This window comes from Haliotis cracherodii, unplaced genomic scaffold (genome assembly GCF_022045235.1).
Source record: "Haliotis cracherodii isolate W230 unplaced genomic scaffold, xgHalCrac1.p SCAF_17, whole genome shotgun sequence".
Lineage (NCBI taxonomy): Eukaryota > Metazoa > Mollusca > Gastropoda > Lepetellida > Haliotidae > Haliotis > Haliotis cracherodii.
The window spans coordinates 7,912,959-7,928,628 of NW_027266272.1; the positions used below are offsets into that span (position 1 = coordinate 7,912,959).

Here is a 15,670-nt window from a genome sequence, read left to right on the forward strand (position 1 = left end):
CTTGCTCTCGTCGCTACATGGCTGAAATAATACCGATGCGACGTTAACTTTTAACTCACTCACTCACTTCTCATAGCTCCTTTAAACATATGAATCCTGACGGGGTTTAGCTTGGAGGAAAAGCTATGTACTGAAAAGAAGAGGTTGAATTCAACAAAATTCAAAATGTAAAATCACATACCGTGTTTATGTGTGTGTGTGCGCGCGTGCGTGTGTGATTGTGTAAGAACTGCTGGTGTACCGTCAACAACACGTGCGTGGAACAAACAAGAGGTTCTCGTTGCCAGCACGATCAAATATAAGTGCCAAAGACCCATGGATTCTCTAGAACTCTTCGAGGCCTCCACGCCATGACCTGCGCGTGCAACACGTGACATCCGTGACCAACTCGTGTCATTCCGAGACATGCCGTCTTGCAGATTACGGAAAGGTGCACGTTTTGACGAATGATCATGTATTTCATTTTTTTTAAAACATTCTTATGTGGTTGCAGAATATGCACACACCCCTCTCGTCCCTTGTTGCCGGGGAGCATTGTGGCGATGGGAAAATAATTAACTTGCGTGTGTTCTCAGTGTCTTCGACACTAGTTTCAGTCTGACTTTGTTATTTTTTGAATGAAAGGACGGAAAATTACGAAAATAATGCCGCTGATTTTGATCCGAACTGAGTCTCGGTTCAACCGTCAGCCAAAGCCAGAGACCGTTCACGCATCGTTCTTATAGGTCGGTCCTAACTGGGACCCGCTGAGGATTTGAGACAGTCCTAGCGCTATCACTTCGTTGAACTGGAGCCGGAAATGAAGATGTCAGGTTGAGAGAATGTTTATCAGTGATCTCAATTAACAAGTGCAATATATTTTGAATTAAGTGTTCTTTTTTTAATTATTATTTTATTTTTATTTGTTTCCCAGTACACAAAATGTTCATTCAATTTGTTGATGCATGTGGATATTTATTGCAATTGTTAAATAAATACTTACAATGATTGTGCGTCCCAACTTGATTCGTGTGTAAGAGTGTGTGACAGTGTTGTCACTACCCTGAGTGTACAGTACATTCACCCTGTGCACCCACTCATCCGACAGTAGGAGACCAGATGGGGAAAACACATATACCCAAAATATGTGGTGTCACCCTGGGCAAGTGACTTAGTTCAAGTGTGCATCTGTTCACCCACACTTTGTCCTGAACCACGCCTTGTCTGGACCCTCACACTTTGTCCTAACCCCCACACCTTGACCTGACCACAACCTTGTCCTGGCCCCTACACTTTGTCCTGACCCCTACACCTTGTCCTGGCCCCCATATCTTGTCCTGACCCCCACATCTTGTCCTGACCCCCACACCTTGTCCTGACCACAACCTTATTCTGACCACACCTTGTCCTGGCCCCCACACCTTGTCCTGGCCCCAATATCTTGTCCTGACACCCACACCTTGTCCTGACCCCTAGGAGAATCACACCTAACAATGAGGCTAGTTGTGTGTTATCACACCCCATCCAAACAGAACATTGATATGTTTGTTGTTTATTTGAAACTTGTTTGAAGCTGCACACAGCAATATCTCTGCTATATGACAAATAATTAAGACTGGACCAGACAATCCGGTGACTGACATCATGATTCAAGCTATTGGAATAGATGACATGCAATCAACCGAGTCGCCAAACCTGATCCATTCAGTTGCCTGTAACAAGCATAGGTTGTTGAGGTTGGTTGGTTGGTTTGTTGTTTTACACGCACTCAGCAATATTCCAGCTATATGATGGTGGTCTGTAAATAATCGAGTCTGGACCCTTGTCCTGGCCCCTACACTTTGTCCTGACCCCTACACCTTGTCCTGGCCCCCATATCTTGTCCTGACCCCCACATCTTGTCCTGACCCCCACACCTTGTCCTGACCACAACCACAATCCAGTCATTGACATCATGAGCTTCGATCCACACAATTAGGATATGATGACGTGCATCAACCAAGTCACCGAGTCTGACCATCCGATTCCAGTTCGTCACCTCTTACGACAAGCACAGTTGCCTTTATCGGCAAGCAGAGTCGTCTCTTACGACAAGCATAATCGCCGTTTACGGCCAGCACAGTCGCCTTTTATGTCAAGCATGGGTTGCTGAAGGCCACTGCTTTAGTCTGGCCCATTTTATTTACAGGAAAATGGTGATACTGGTATATCTGGAATATTGGTTACTACAGCATTAAAGTGTGTGTTTCTAGTTGTCTAAAGCCTCACTCAGCAATATTCCAGCTAGATGACAGTGGCTTTTCACACCAACAATGTGGAAGTTAACAAAAACAATAACAATGCAGAATAATAATTGTTATTCTTTATTTACAAGGTTTTATTTATCAGAATAAATATCACATTTTCACACATAGAAGTATTCATACCTTCATTGAAATATCAAGCAGGACATATTCCCACAGTAACATTGTGCTCCATATATCAGTCCCAGACGATTGTTCCGGATCGCACGGAAACGATTTGCAAACTACGTGACTTACCACAGAATTGCAGAAAACTCTCGGAATGCCTTTTTTTAAAATCAATCAATACACTATTTTTCATTATTTTCAACCTTTTCTACAGAATTTTGCACTCGAGTGATGCCCAACCGTGCGATTGATACACAGAAAAATATGAATCCTACAATACAAATTTGTTTATAAATATTTCTCACTTTTAAACGTTCTTATGACTACATAAAGTTGACATATTAAACCAAACCTGAATGTCTAAAAGCAAGAGATTAACATTTGAAAATAGAATAAACAATTTCGTATTAACTTTTTTTATGGGAAATGGTTGTTTTTTTGGCAGAAATTTGATAAATTTACTGTAGAATTTGTCTGGGACTGATATACAACAAAAGAAGACCTTTGTTTCCATCAACACAATTCTGCACAACAAGTTGTGTAACATAGATACAGGTAATATCACTTAAGTGGTATCAAACAAGGATCTAAAATCAAAAATAGAAACACTGATATGTGAAAACAATGTGTCTCACCATAGTACATTCTCGAATATCCAGTTATATGATGGCGGTCTGTATATAATAGAGTCTGGGCCAGACAATCCAGTGATTGGCATGATGAGCATTGATCTATGCAATTGCGATATGATGACATGCTTCAACCAAGTCAGCGAGTCTGACCACCCGATCCCTTTAATCGCCTCTTACAGCAGCATTGGTTGGTGTGAATAGGTCCAGGTGAGGTGAGGTGAAATTGGGTTTAACGTCGCGTCCAAGATTATTGCACTTATATTGCGACGTGCATGCATGTGTTGTGGCTGCTTGTACTAGTCCGGACTGATGCCAATTTATAGTGCTAGCACACTGAGATACCATGCCGCAGTTTAACATGAATACCCCACTCAGACACAGTATATTGTCTCAGAGCCGACCAATTCTTGTTTTAGCCCCTTAATGCTGAGCGCCAGACAGGGTAGCAACAAGTACCATCTTTTAACGTCTTTAGGAATGACGCGGCCGGGGAACAAACCCCAACCTTCTGCTCTCTGGGCAGGCGCTCTACCACTAGACCACGGAGGCGGTCGAATAGGTCCAGGTATTGATAGAGATACAACATACAGGACAATAGAGGGTGATGATAGTTTGGGCACAAAATGACCATCAATACCTAAAATAATGTATCAAAACAAAAATAAATTAGACAATACCTTTTCAACCACATGTTCTGTTGTTTGTCAACAATGGTAACATAGTAATACAAAATCCATAATAATATTCAGTTAGAAACTAGATTAAATTTGTTGTCAGTGTACAACCATTCAAAAGACATATCAGGCATGTTTTTTATCATTTAGTTAAAAGAAAATAACACTAAAGAAAAAAGCCCAAATGGTAAGTGGAGGGGATTAACCCCTTGACTCGACATGTCATCCTTCTACATACTCACTTCAATTTTTCAACAATGTGACATATTTTCAAGAGATCACACATTAAATGTCCTAACATACTGACACACTTTGAAAATGCATATTTACTTTTTTGTCATATTTAGCCAAATGTCCCTCGTTCAATGTGTTTCGAGATGTACTGCCAAATTGTTTTCTTGTCATTAAATTGAGTTAAAAGTCAGTGTGTTTCATGATATTCGTCCTTATGGTTTTGGAAACTTTTCAGGGCAACAAACAGCATGGCTGATAACAGCACAAACATGTGTTCTTGCAAAAAGTCGCAAAGAAAATCATAGACGAGGCCAAATTGAAACGAGGGACATTTTGCTAAATATGACAAAAAAGTAAATATACATTTTCAAAGTGAATTGGCCTCGTCTATGATTTTTTTTGCGACTTTTTTATATTTTATTGTTACATGGTCCTGTGGTTCTTGTAAGATGGAATACCAAGAATAGACCTGTCAAATATCAAAGAGAAATATCAAGATGCAGAAATAATATGTATTTGACAATTTAGCATCCAAAATAGTCCTATTCATGTTTTGGATGAGCTTAACATGACATTTCAGTCAGTAGTACTAGTCCTATCAATATCTAACGATGAGAAAATAACCTCATACATGACCCTCTATTAAAACTGTGCTTGAGACTCTTCAAAAAGTAAGCAGTGAGTCGTGATCTCTCCGGGTTTCAACAGCCAAGTGAGACCCTGCAGATAATCAAGGTCACTATTTGTGTTAACGCCAGAATATAACACCACACCACAGAGGGAGGGATGTTCCTCGCATGCACCTTACATCTTTCATCTAGAACTCACTCTCAGCACCAGAGGTACCTGGCAGCCCAGAAATAAGGTGACGGTTGTTCTTAATCTCCAAGCATACATATCAAAGTACCTGTCTCCCATCTTCCCGAGGCAAGAGAGTTAACTGACTTTAAAAGTCCAGTTTCCACCCTTGCTGAACTAGGCTGGAATTCCTAGGCTCGATTGTAGTGCCACCAGTGGCTATTACGAGTTATGTCCATTCTATGCCTCTCCCATATGGACCAATCAGATTCCACCTCTCGTATCACATGCATTTGCTTCAAACAAAATGGTGGCGCCCAGTCAAGACGAGCTGATCGACCATCAAGATCTGTTTTGTGATAAAACGGTTCTTATTTCGCGACGTACATCAAATCACGTGAGCACCTTGATTAAAAACATGAAAAGATTTGGAAAATATCTGTTGACGAGTTGGCGATGCACATGCTTTGCAAATCCTGCAATCGACCGAACTCTGCATGACAGTTTACGAACCAGATTTTGATTTCGGTTCGCGATTTTGATTGGACTATGCATAGACTCGTTAGTCCAGCCAAAATCTAACTCCATAATCCCAGCCTAGTTTGGGAAGATGCTCGTCTCCTGGCATTGTGCAAGGTTTGTTCCCACTGTGCCGGCACATAATTCAGATTAACAAAAATTAATCAAGTTAATCCGGATTATCCGTCATGCCTTTCTGCACTGCCGGCACCAGCCAGGTACTTATTAGTTATGATGAAAAGTGTTCACGAAATCTGTTCACAAATGTCAAGGATGAACTTACGTGATATGATTTAATGTGTCATCTGTAATTGTGAAAAATTAATTTACTTGAAGGAATTCTTTTTTTCAAACATGTGTAAAGGAGTAAGAACATCAAGAAGTACATCATTGCTTCATTTCATAATGGCAAATGTACAGGTGAATGTTCAGTTTATTCCAAATTCTCAAGGTGGTCAGAGCCTTTGTTACCAAGGTCATAGATTTAGGGTTAAAAGTAGACGAGCTGCCAAGGTACACTGGAGATGTTGCAAGGCCTCACAATCCTCCAACAGAAAGTTGAAGCTCTCGACCTAGAACTTCGGCCCAGATCTGTGTTTACAGACTTTGAGAAGGCAGCACTGAATGCTGTGAAACATGTGTTTGCCTGTGAACTTATAGGTTGCTTTTTTCATTTCCGACAGGCAGTTTGGCGCAATGCTCGGAGCTGTGGTCTGCAAACTGCCTTTGTAAACAGTCCCGATGTTAACCTTTTGGTGAGACGAGCATCAGCCCTCCCTCTCCTCAGACCTGGTGCTATAGATGACAATTGGTGTCATGCCTTAGAATCAGCCAACACCAAACATGCTACCATCCTGTAATTTGCTGATTATGTTCATCGACTGAACAGTGGGTCGAGGGAGAGGATAGAAATATTTGGAACCATTTCGACAACTTGGGTCCAAGAACCACTAACCATGTAGAGGGGTGGCACTCCAGAATCAACAAAATGAAAACCAACCGTCCCGACTTTTACTGATTAATCAGTTTGATTCAATCTGAACAAACGATGACGGAAACCAATTGGTTTATCCTAACTTCCGTCATCGTTTGTTCAGAAAACAACCCAAAAAGAAGCAGTACCGCCAACTGGAACATGAACTTGATCGTCTAAAAATGTGCCTGGTTTCTGGGAATTTTAAGAAATTCATAAATTGTGTTCAGTGCTCCTTTTCCATTGGACCAGAACTTGCCGGCACGATAATCCTCATTTTAATCCTTCTATTGTTAAAGGGTAGATCAGCTAAAATGAAAAGGGAAAAGATAGGACCGCAAGACAACAAAAACGGAATGATCTAGAATATTCTCAGAAAAAAACTGTGAGAGATAACTTCTAGGAAGCACAAAACTGAATGATCCAGAATATTCTCAGAAAGAAACTGTGAGAGAGACAACTTTTCATTGCAAATCCTACTTGTGGTGGATACTAAGGTAACTTGATAACTACTCTGTAACTTTCCAAAAACAAGTCGTGCAAAATTATCCGTGAAACTAGCATTCGTTTCCTTGTCCAATTTCTTTTCAAAAAGATTTTTAAAAATAATTTCTTTTTAAATTACAAAATATCAAAAGGCACCACTTCAGTATGTGACTGATAGATTCGCCAAGTTTCGATCATATACACTGATGCCCCAGAAAAGGAAATGATTACGGACAGACAGACGGACAGACAGACTGGCTGATCACTATATCCCCCCGCATTATATGCCGGGGGGATAAAATGGTAAATTTATAACATTTTTCACTAATATGATTTTATTTCACTTAATATACTTAAATCCTTGCCAATTTGTACATGCATATTGTTTTACTAGGTAACCAGCATGTATAATGACTACAAGTTCCTGGTACAGCACTACAGAAACTCCATACAGGGGTGAAAGGAGGAGTGAGTAGAGGAGTGAGACGGATCTCATCTGAGGGTCAGGCAGATCTAAACAGAGGAGGAAGGAATTGGTGAACCGAGACATGACTTGACCCAGATGAGGCGGATCTTGTCTACCGGCGAAGTAAATATCAACAGTGGCTTGATAAGAAGTGACTTGACCCAGATGAGGCAGATCCTGTCTGGATTTACTGCAAATACGACACTTCCAATAAAAAATAACACTATTTTTATTTTATTTCAGTACCATTATATATCATTGGGTGTGTCTTGACCAAATCACCAGTCGATTCCAAGAAAACGTGTGTACAGCTGATTGCTGTTTCCAGCTTAGTTTACGAGAAAATACACAAGGTAATCTTAATCCCTGGACATAAAACAATGCCTAGCAGAACAAAACATACTATTAAACGGTAAATCAACACGTCCGGTGATTTTTTATCTCAAATTCACCCGTTCGTTTGACGGACTTCGCTGAAGGGGTACGGTGTATTTTCGAGTTACGCAAACAACTGGCAGAACGGGGCGTGAGGGTACCAAATAATTGGCCAAGGAAAAGCTTGCTGCAGTTGTTACAAGAAAATCAACAACAACGGCCAGTAGCAGCGATGGTGACCTCGTCTGACAGTTACGGTCCGAGTGCCATTTCGTCTCCGGCGGCTACACTTCCAGGGGTGGTCGAAGCCAGCATATATCACAACAGTAATCCAGATGCCCTCGTTAGTGGGACCACGCTACCCAACAGTGTCGTGTCGGACTTCGTGGATAATGGTACCAATTCCGTGTCGCCTGTACCTGTTAGTGTTGCCAGTTTACAACGTGAACGTGCCGAGTTAAAAAACATGATAGCGAGCATGACCAGTCATCACACAGTGCCAACCGATCACGTGGCTACAAGCCTACCGGATCACCACAGCCATGATGTGCCATCGGATTCTTTGCCCCACATTCACTCTGTCGCTCCCGCGCTCAAGAAGAAGATCAAAGACGGCAAGTATTGCAACCTGGCTTTGTTATTGATACCCAACCAAGACACTCTAGATGCAAGAATGGCCGAATATGATGGCAATGTATAGCAATTAACAGAGGATGCTAGGCTAAATCGCACTCTTACTCTAGCAGAATTCATCCAGGCCTTTGGCATTCATAAGGACATTCTTTGCAACACCAATAATGCAAAACGTAAATAATTGGACGGACATGAACAAACTGTCATTGAACTGGCCATCCAGTTACACCTACATGTTAAAACTACAATAGATGGCATTATTACAATGTCAGTTCCTATACCATGTACATTGTACAATATCTGGAATCATGGCTTCCTTTATCAAGAGAAAAAGCTGTGAAGACTGTGGAAAGCGACACAAAGGCACTTGTCCGAGTACAGAACCTGAACCTCCATCTCAAGACAGCTCTGACAATAATGAGGAGGTATACTTTGATGAAGATGAGATCGACGATATGCTTCAGAGTTTTCAGCCGAGAAAACCTCAGCAAGCTGAATCCTCTCAACCTGCCTCACCGGAAGTGAAACCATTTTTTAAGGCACTCATCTTATGGACATGATTCTTCCTCTGCATTTGGCAGTCTGTATTTTACATTTCCTCAAATGCCACCGCAGTCCTTCTGCAATAACTTCATGCCCTTCTCACATTACAAGTTCCTTGCTGTTGTAGTACCGATGTTCCCAAGTACTATTTTCCTGTTCAAGAAATTACTCAGAATTGACGACAATAACTTTTCCCACTATGTTGTATGCCCAGCATGCTATAGCATATATAGATATTCTGAGTGTGTTTCTGTTTTCGAAGGAGAAGAAGTCAGTATGACTTGTCCAAACGTCTCCCAACCTAATCACCCAATGAGACATTATCGCCAGCCTTGTGGTGCACGACTGTTACAAAGTATATGACCCTTTCCTCTGGCAAGAAGAAGCTTGTACCACATAAGAACTATTATTTTAAATCTCTGAAAGATTCACTTTTTAACTTTTTATCAAGACCTGGTTTTGAGGAGAAATGTGAACAATGGCGTGACAGGGTCGTTAGTGATGGTACTTTGTATGATGTGTATGACGGTCGTATCTGGAAGAGATTCAGTGAGAAGAGAAACTATGGCCTTATGCTTAATTTAGACTGGTTTCAGCCATTCAAACACGTCAAATACTCTGTAGGTGTAATGTATTTAGTCATCCTCAATCTACCTCGAGAAGAACGTTACAAACGTGAGAATGTCATCATTGTTGGTATTATACCGCACATGAAGAAAGAACCCCCTACAAACAGTTTTGTACAACCTTTAGTTGATGAGCTTCTTGAAGCATGGACAGTAGGTTTTTCATTCAACTCTAAGATATTTCGCTTGGCCTTAATGTGCATTGGATGTGATATCCCTGCTTGCCAAAAGTTATGTGGCTTTCTGGGACATGCAGCCGTCAAAGGGTGTTCTCGGTGCAAGAAGTTCGGCAAAAGAGAATACAGCTGTTTTGACAGAACTCAGTGGATACCTCGCACCCATGAACAGCATATACGAGAAATCAGACACATCACAAGTGCCAGAACCAAGACAGATAGAGAAGCACTTGCGAGTTCGTATGGAACAAGATACTCCGTCTTGTCTGAGCTACCATACCTTGATCTGATCAAAATGTCTGTTGTGGACCCTATGCACAATTTGTATCTGGGGACATCAAAACATTTTGCATGTATGGAGAGACACTGGTGTACTCACTGACTAGGACTTGGAGGCTATCCAAGCAAAGGTGGATGCAGTTAACTGTCCAAGTGACATTTGTCGCATCCCACATAAGATTTCCTCCGGTTTTGCAGGGTTTAGTGCAGACCAGTTTAAAAACTGGACTTTACTGTTTTCTGTGTATGCACTGAAGGATGTTATTTCTGACGATCATTTAGAATGTTTGAGAAATTTTGTATTGACCTGTAGATATTTGTGTTGCCGAGTATTAACTTAAAATGACATAAAAATGGCAGATTTATTACTGATGTGCTTCAGTGAGAATTTTGAGCGATTATATGGCAGCGACAGAGTTACCCCTAACATGCACTTGCATGGTCATCTCATTGAGTGTGTTCAGGACCCATTTACTCGTTTTGGCTGTTCAGTTTTGAACGGTTTAATGGTATGCTGGGCGACTATACAACTAACATGAAAAGCGTAGAACTGCAGCTGATGAGACGATTCGTAAGCCATTCACATCTCCTTGGATTGGTCTTAGATGACGAGTTTCACTTTGGAGACAGCCTTGAGCGGATCATCACCACTGTTACAGCTAACATGAAAGTGGGTACTCTTGGCAAGATTAATTCAAGTGAATGCTTGCAGCTTCGACAGATGTCATCCTGACTTCATCACATTGAAACCCTTCAGTGGACTCACATTGACAGGTTCATGTATTCAAAATACAAAGTCCTTGGCCTCACTGAAAATGATGAACACTGCCTTCAAGAAAAGTACAAAGCCCTCTATGGCGAAACAGTTGAGACTTTGCCGGCCGTTAGGGAAATAAAAACTCTGTATCTTGGATCAGAAGTCTTTGGATCTGCCAAGTCTCAAAGTGTGAGATCTTCTTCCACACTGCCTACTGGACAGACGGGGATGGGAATATTGGTTGGGGGGTTTCTCCGAGACCTGGAAAGGTATTGAGATACCTTCAGCACTCAGCAAAAGATGACGGCATGGAAAGGAGACACATCCTTGCAGAAGTTCAATCGTATCGAGAACTTGAAGAAAAACTAAAAAACCATTGTGGTCGACCAGTGGAAGACTGGCACTCTTCGATGTATGTTGACTCTGGTCCATCTTCGTTTATGCCGATTCAACAAATTAATCCCCCCGACAAAATGTATGGTAACGGCTGAACGTAGAAAAGTAACTAAAGATGGATCCTTGTCAAAATGTATGGTAAAGGCTGAACATGAATTTTTAGCAAGAGACAATGTTTCCCGACTTCGGACATGCTCTCTGTGAGAACAAAACATGTATTGCTGAAGCCCTGTGCAAACATGAGAGTATATACCCCTCTTTAAAAAGTAGAAGAACATGAAACAGTGACTAAGTGATAGATCAAAGCTAAGTGTTGAAGACCGACATCGTTAGCAAGATTATTTGTTTGTAAAACTTCACACCACAACACTTCCTATAGTTTGCATGTGACTCACACACTAGCGCCACACACGAGCAAAGCGTGTCATTCCTGACTTCCTGACACATTCAAGGAAGGTTGATTAATCTCTGTGGACCATTATTTCTGTCAATGTTATTGATTCCGCTTATCATACAGTTATCTTACTCCATTGTTTGTGTATGTACTAGAAATTGGGGGGTCTACAATAAGCAGAGCATCTACGGTCTATTAGCATGATGGAAACTGGCAGAAGTCAGCGTGCTGTGGCCCAAACCACACATACTTCCATCATCCTGGCAAACACAGGCAATATGTTATCCTTGATGTGAGCAAAGTGCAATCTATATTTAATAACATTTTCCTCATTCCATTTCCACACAAACTAATTTGCGCATTTTGGTTGTTATTACCTAACTCTGTAATTCACCAACCCTTCATGTCAATATTCTATGAATAAACAGACATTAAATGGAAGTGATGTGTGTGTTCTAACTATAAGGTGGACTTGGCTACATTGACATCAAGACACAAGCATAATTATTCCAATACACTGCGATATAGAAGACAGGCCAATACCCATCACTATTGATCACAATAATACATTTTGACACCCTACAAAGTCTAACATATAATTTTGATATCAGATACACTTTATTCCATACAATTACAGTGGTCACCGTTTGTGACGTCAAAGGAAACAGCTGATCACGTTTTTGCAAATGGCGAACGGAATAACTCGCCGTTACAGTTGTTTATTTGCCTCTTTCAATAAAGGTAGATACTTGTTCACGATCAATTTATGAACTTTGCAAAACGTACGTAATAACTACTGGCGATTTCATCTGTGGATTATATATTATAGCTGTGGATTCCATATATTGTTACATGTAAAGATTGTGGAGTTTATGAAGAACGATAAACTTTGAACATTCAATTGAAAACTTATTATCGAAGTATTTACATGCATAACATTTTTTTAATAACAACATTGGCGTATAATAATAACTTTATTGATAATTAATAACAAAAATGGCTCTAGTCGTGGCAACTTCGAAACTTTTGGGAAGTTGTAATCTATCGGACCGTCATTCAGGTGATGTTTCTGACAGATCACGATCTGAAAATACTATCATGAAAGTGTATCCCGTGGATAAGCCGACCCCTTTCTACAGAATCTTTTTTCTGGTCCTCAAAATTCAGCTTATCTGCGGACATCTACGGTAATAGTTGCTGTTATATATAACAGCCAAAGCAAAATGTCGCATTTTTGCACTTCATCATGTTCCACCTGGGCCAACTGGCACAAAGCAATCTTAGCGCTACGATGATCTTAAGCCTATGCTTAAGTACGGCATTTACGATCACCTTAGCGCTAAGATCCCTTTGCGGAACAGGCCCCTGGATATTATGGAGCCTGTAGCCCTGTTAAATAAAAAAGAATGCAAAGCAATGGAAAACAGCGAGGTTCAAACTGCTGAGGAGGATGAAAAAGAGGAGCAGGAAATAACAAAATACAGGCTGTCAAAGCAGAAAATTACGTAAGTTTGACTTCAGTTCTGAGGGGTAGGGGTATGCTCAGTGGTATCATTTGTTTGCAACTTTAGAGTTTTCTTTGTCCTCAAGTTCAATCTAATCTATGTATATGTTGCTTTAATAATGTCAACTTTGTCAAATTAACAACATCTAGATGAGGTCAGCTCTTTTAAGTCTCAAGCTGACATTATACTTTAGGTTAGTAGTGACTTGTTTAGCTTTACATAGTCACTTTTACAATTTATAGATGTTCCTAGTCACTTATACAATTTATAGATGTTCCTAGTCACTTTTACATTTAATAGATGTTCCTAGTCACTTTTACAATTTATAGATATTCCTAGTCACTTTTTACAATTTATAGATGTTCCTAGTCACTTCTACAATTAATAGATGTTCCTAGTCACTTTTACAATTTATAGATATTCCTAGTCACTTTTTACAATTTATAGATGTTCCTAGTCACTTTTACAATTTATGGATGTTCCTAGTCACTTTTACAATTAATAGATGTTCCTAGTCACTAGTCACTTTTGCAATTTATAGATATTCCTAGTCACTTTTACAATTAATAGATGTTCCTAGTCACTTTTACAATTAATAGATGTTCCTAGTCACTAGTCACTTTTGCAATTTATAGATATTCCTAGTCACTTTTACAATTTATAGATGTTCCTAGTCACTTTTACAATTTATAGATGTTCCTAGTCACTTTTACAATTAATAGATGTTCCTAGACACTTTTACAATTTATAGATATTCCTAGTCACTTTTACAATTTATAGATGTTCCTAGTCACTTTTACAATTTATGGATGTTCCTAATCACCCAGTTTTTTTCAACAGGCTACCATCTCGGTTTGAAGTAGGCGAGGAGGACCAAGGGCCACTTGCCAAGCGTTTAATGCCGGACATGTCAGATGACACAGACACTGGAGCTTCGCAGTCCAAGCAGTCTTTGCAGAGACCGTCACATTCACAAGAACTAGAACTCCCAACACCCCCACCAAAGACAGTTCCTGGACCATCCTCTTTACAGACTTTCAGGTCGCCATCAAGAGCTCTACTGGCATCACCATCAAGAGCTCTACTGGCGCCACCATCAAGAGCTCTACTGGCATCACCATCACAAGCTCAATCCCCATCAATGTCGACATCAAGAGCTCTACTGGCATCACCATCAAGAGCTCTACTGGCATCACCATCAAGAGCTCTACTGGCGCCACCATCAAGAGCTCTACTGGCATCACCATCACAAGCTCAATCCCCATCAATGTCGACATCAAGAGCTCTACTGGCATCACCATCAAGATCACTACTGGCATCACCATCAAGAGCTCTACTGGCATCACCATCAAGAGCTCTACTGGCATCACCATCAAGAGCTCTACTGGCATCACCATCAAGAGCTCTACTGGCATCATCATCAAGAGCTCTACTGGCATCATCATCAAGAGCTCTACTGGCATCATCATCAAGAGCTCTACTGGCATCATCATCAGCACGAGCTCAATCCCCATCAATGTCGACATCAAGAGCTCTACTGGCATCACCATCAGCACGAGCTCAATCCCCATCAATGTCGACATCAAGAGCTCTACTGGCATCATCATCAGCACGAGCTCAATCCCCATCAATGTCGCCATCAAGAGCTCTACTGGCATCACCATCAACACGAGCTCAATCCCCATCAATGTCGCCATCAAGAGCTCTACTGGCATCACCATCAGCATGAGCTCAATCCCCACCAATGTCTCCATCAAGAGCTCTACTGGCATCACCATCAGCACGAGCTCAATCTCCACCAATGTCTCCATCAAGAGCTCTACTGGCATCACCATCAGCACGAGCTCAATCCCGACCAATGTCTCCATCAAGAGCTCTACTGGCATCACCATCAGCATGAGCTCAATCCCCACCAATGTCTCCATCAAGAGCTCTACTGGCATCACCATCAGCATGAGCTCAATCCCCACCAATGTCTCCATCAAGAGCTCTACTGGCATCACCATCAGCACGAGCTCAATCCCCATCAATGTCGACATCAAGAGCTCTACTGGCATCACCATCAGCACGAGCTCAATCCCCATCAATGTCGACATCAAGAGCTCTACTGGCATCACCATCAGCACGAGCTCAATCCCCATCAATGTCGACATCAAGAGCTCTACTGGCATCACCATCAGCACGAGCTCAATCCCCATCAATGTCGACATCAAGAGCTCTACTGGCATCACCATCAGCATGAGCTCAATCCCCATCAATGTCGACATCAAGAGCTCTACTGGCATCACTATCAGCACAAGCTCAATCCCCATCAATGTCGCCATCAAGAGCTCTACTGGCATCACCATCAAGAGCTCTACTGGCATCACCATCAAGAGCTCTACTGGCATCACCATCAAGAGCACTACTGGCATCACCATCAAGAGCTCTACTGGCATCACCATCAAGAGCTCTACTGGCATCACCATCAAGAGCTCTACTGGCATCACCATCAAGAGCACTACTGGCATCACCATCAAGAGCTCTACTGGCATCACCATCAAGAGCACTACTGGCATCACCATCAAGAGCTCTACTGGCATCACCATCAAGAGCTCTACTGGCATCACCATCAAGAGCTCTACTGGCATCACCATCAAGAGCTCTACTGGCATCATAACAAAGAGCACTACTGGCATCACCATCAAGAGCTCTACTGGCATCACCATCAAGAGCTCTACTGGCATCACCATCAAGAGCTCTACTGGCATCACCATCAAGAGCTCTACTGGCATCACCATCAAGAGCTCTACTAGCATCATAACAAAGAGCACT

The 15,670-nt window shown here is 41.4% G+C and overlaps 1 pseudogene; it reads left to right on the forward strand.

Moving 5' to 3' along the window:
- The first annotated feature begins 8,488 nt into the window (after window positions 1–8,488).
- Window positions 8,489–11,052, forward strand: LOC139465148 (uncharacterized; annotated as a pseudogene).
- Window positions 11,053–15,670: the final 4,618 nt, after the last annotated feature.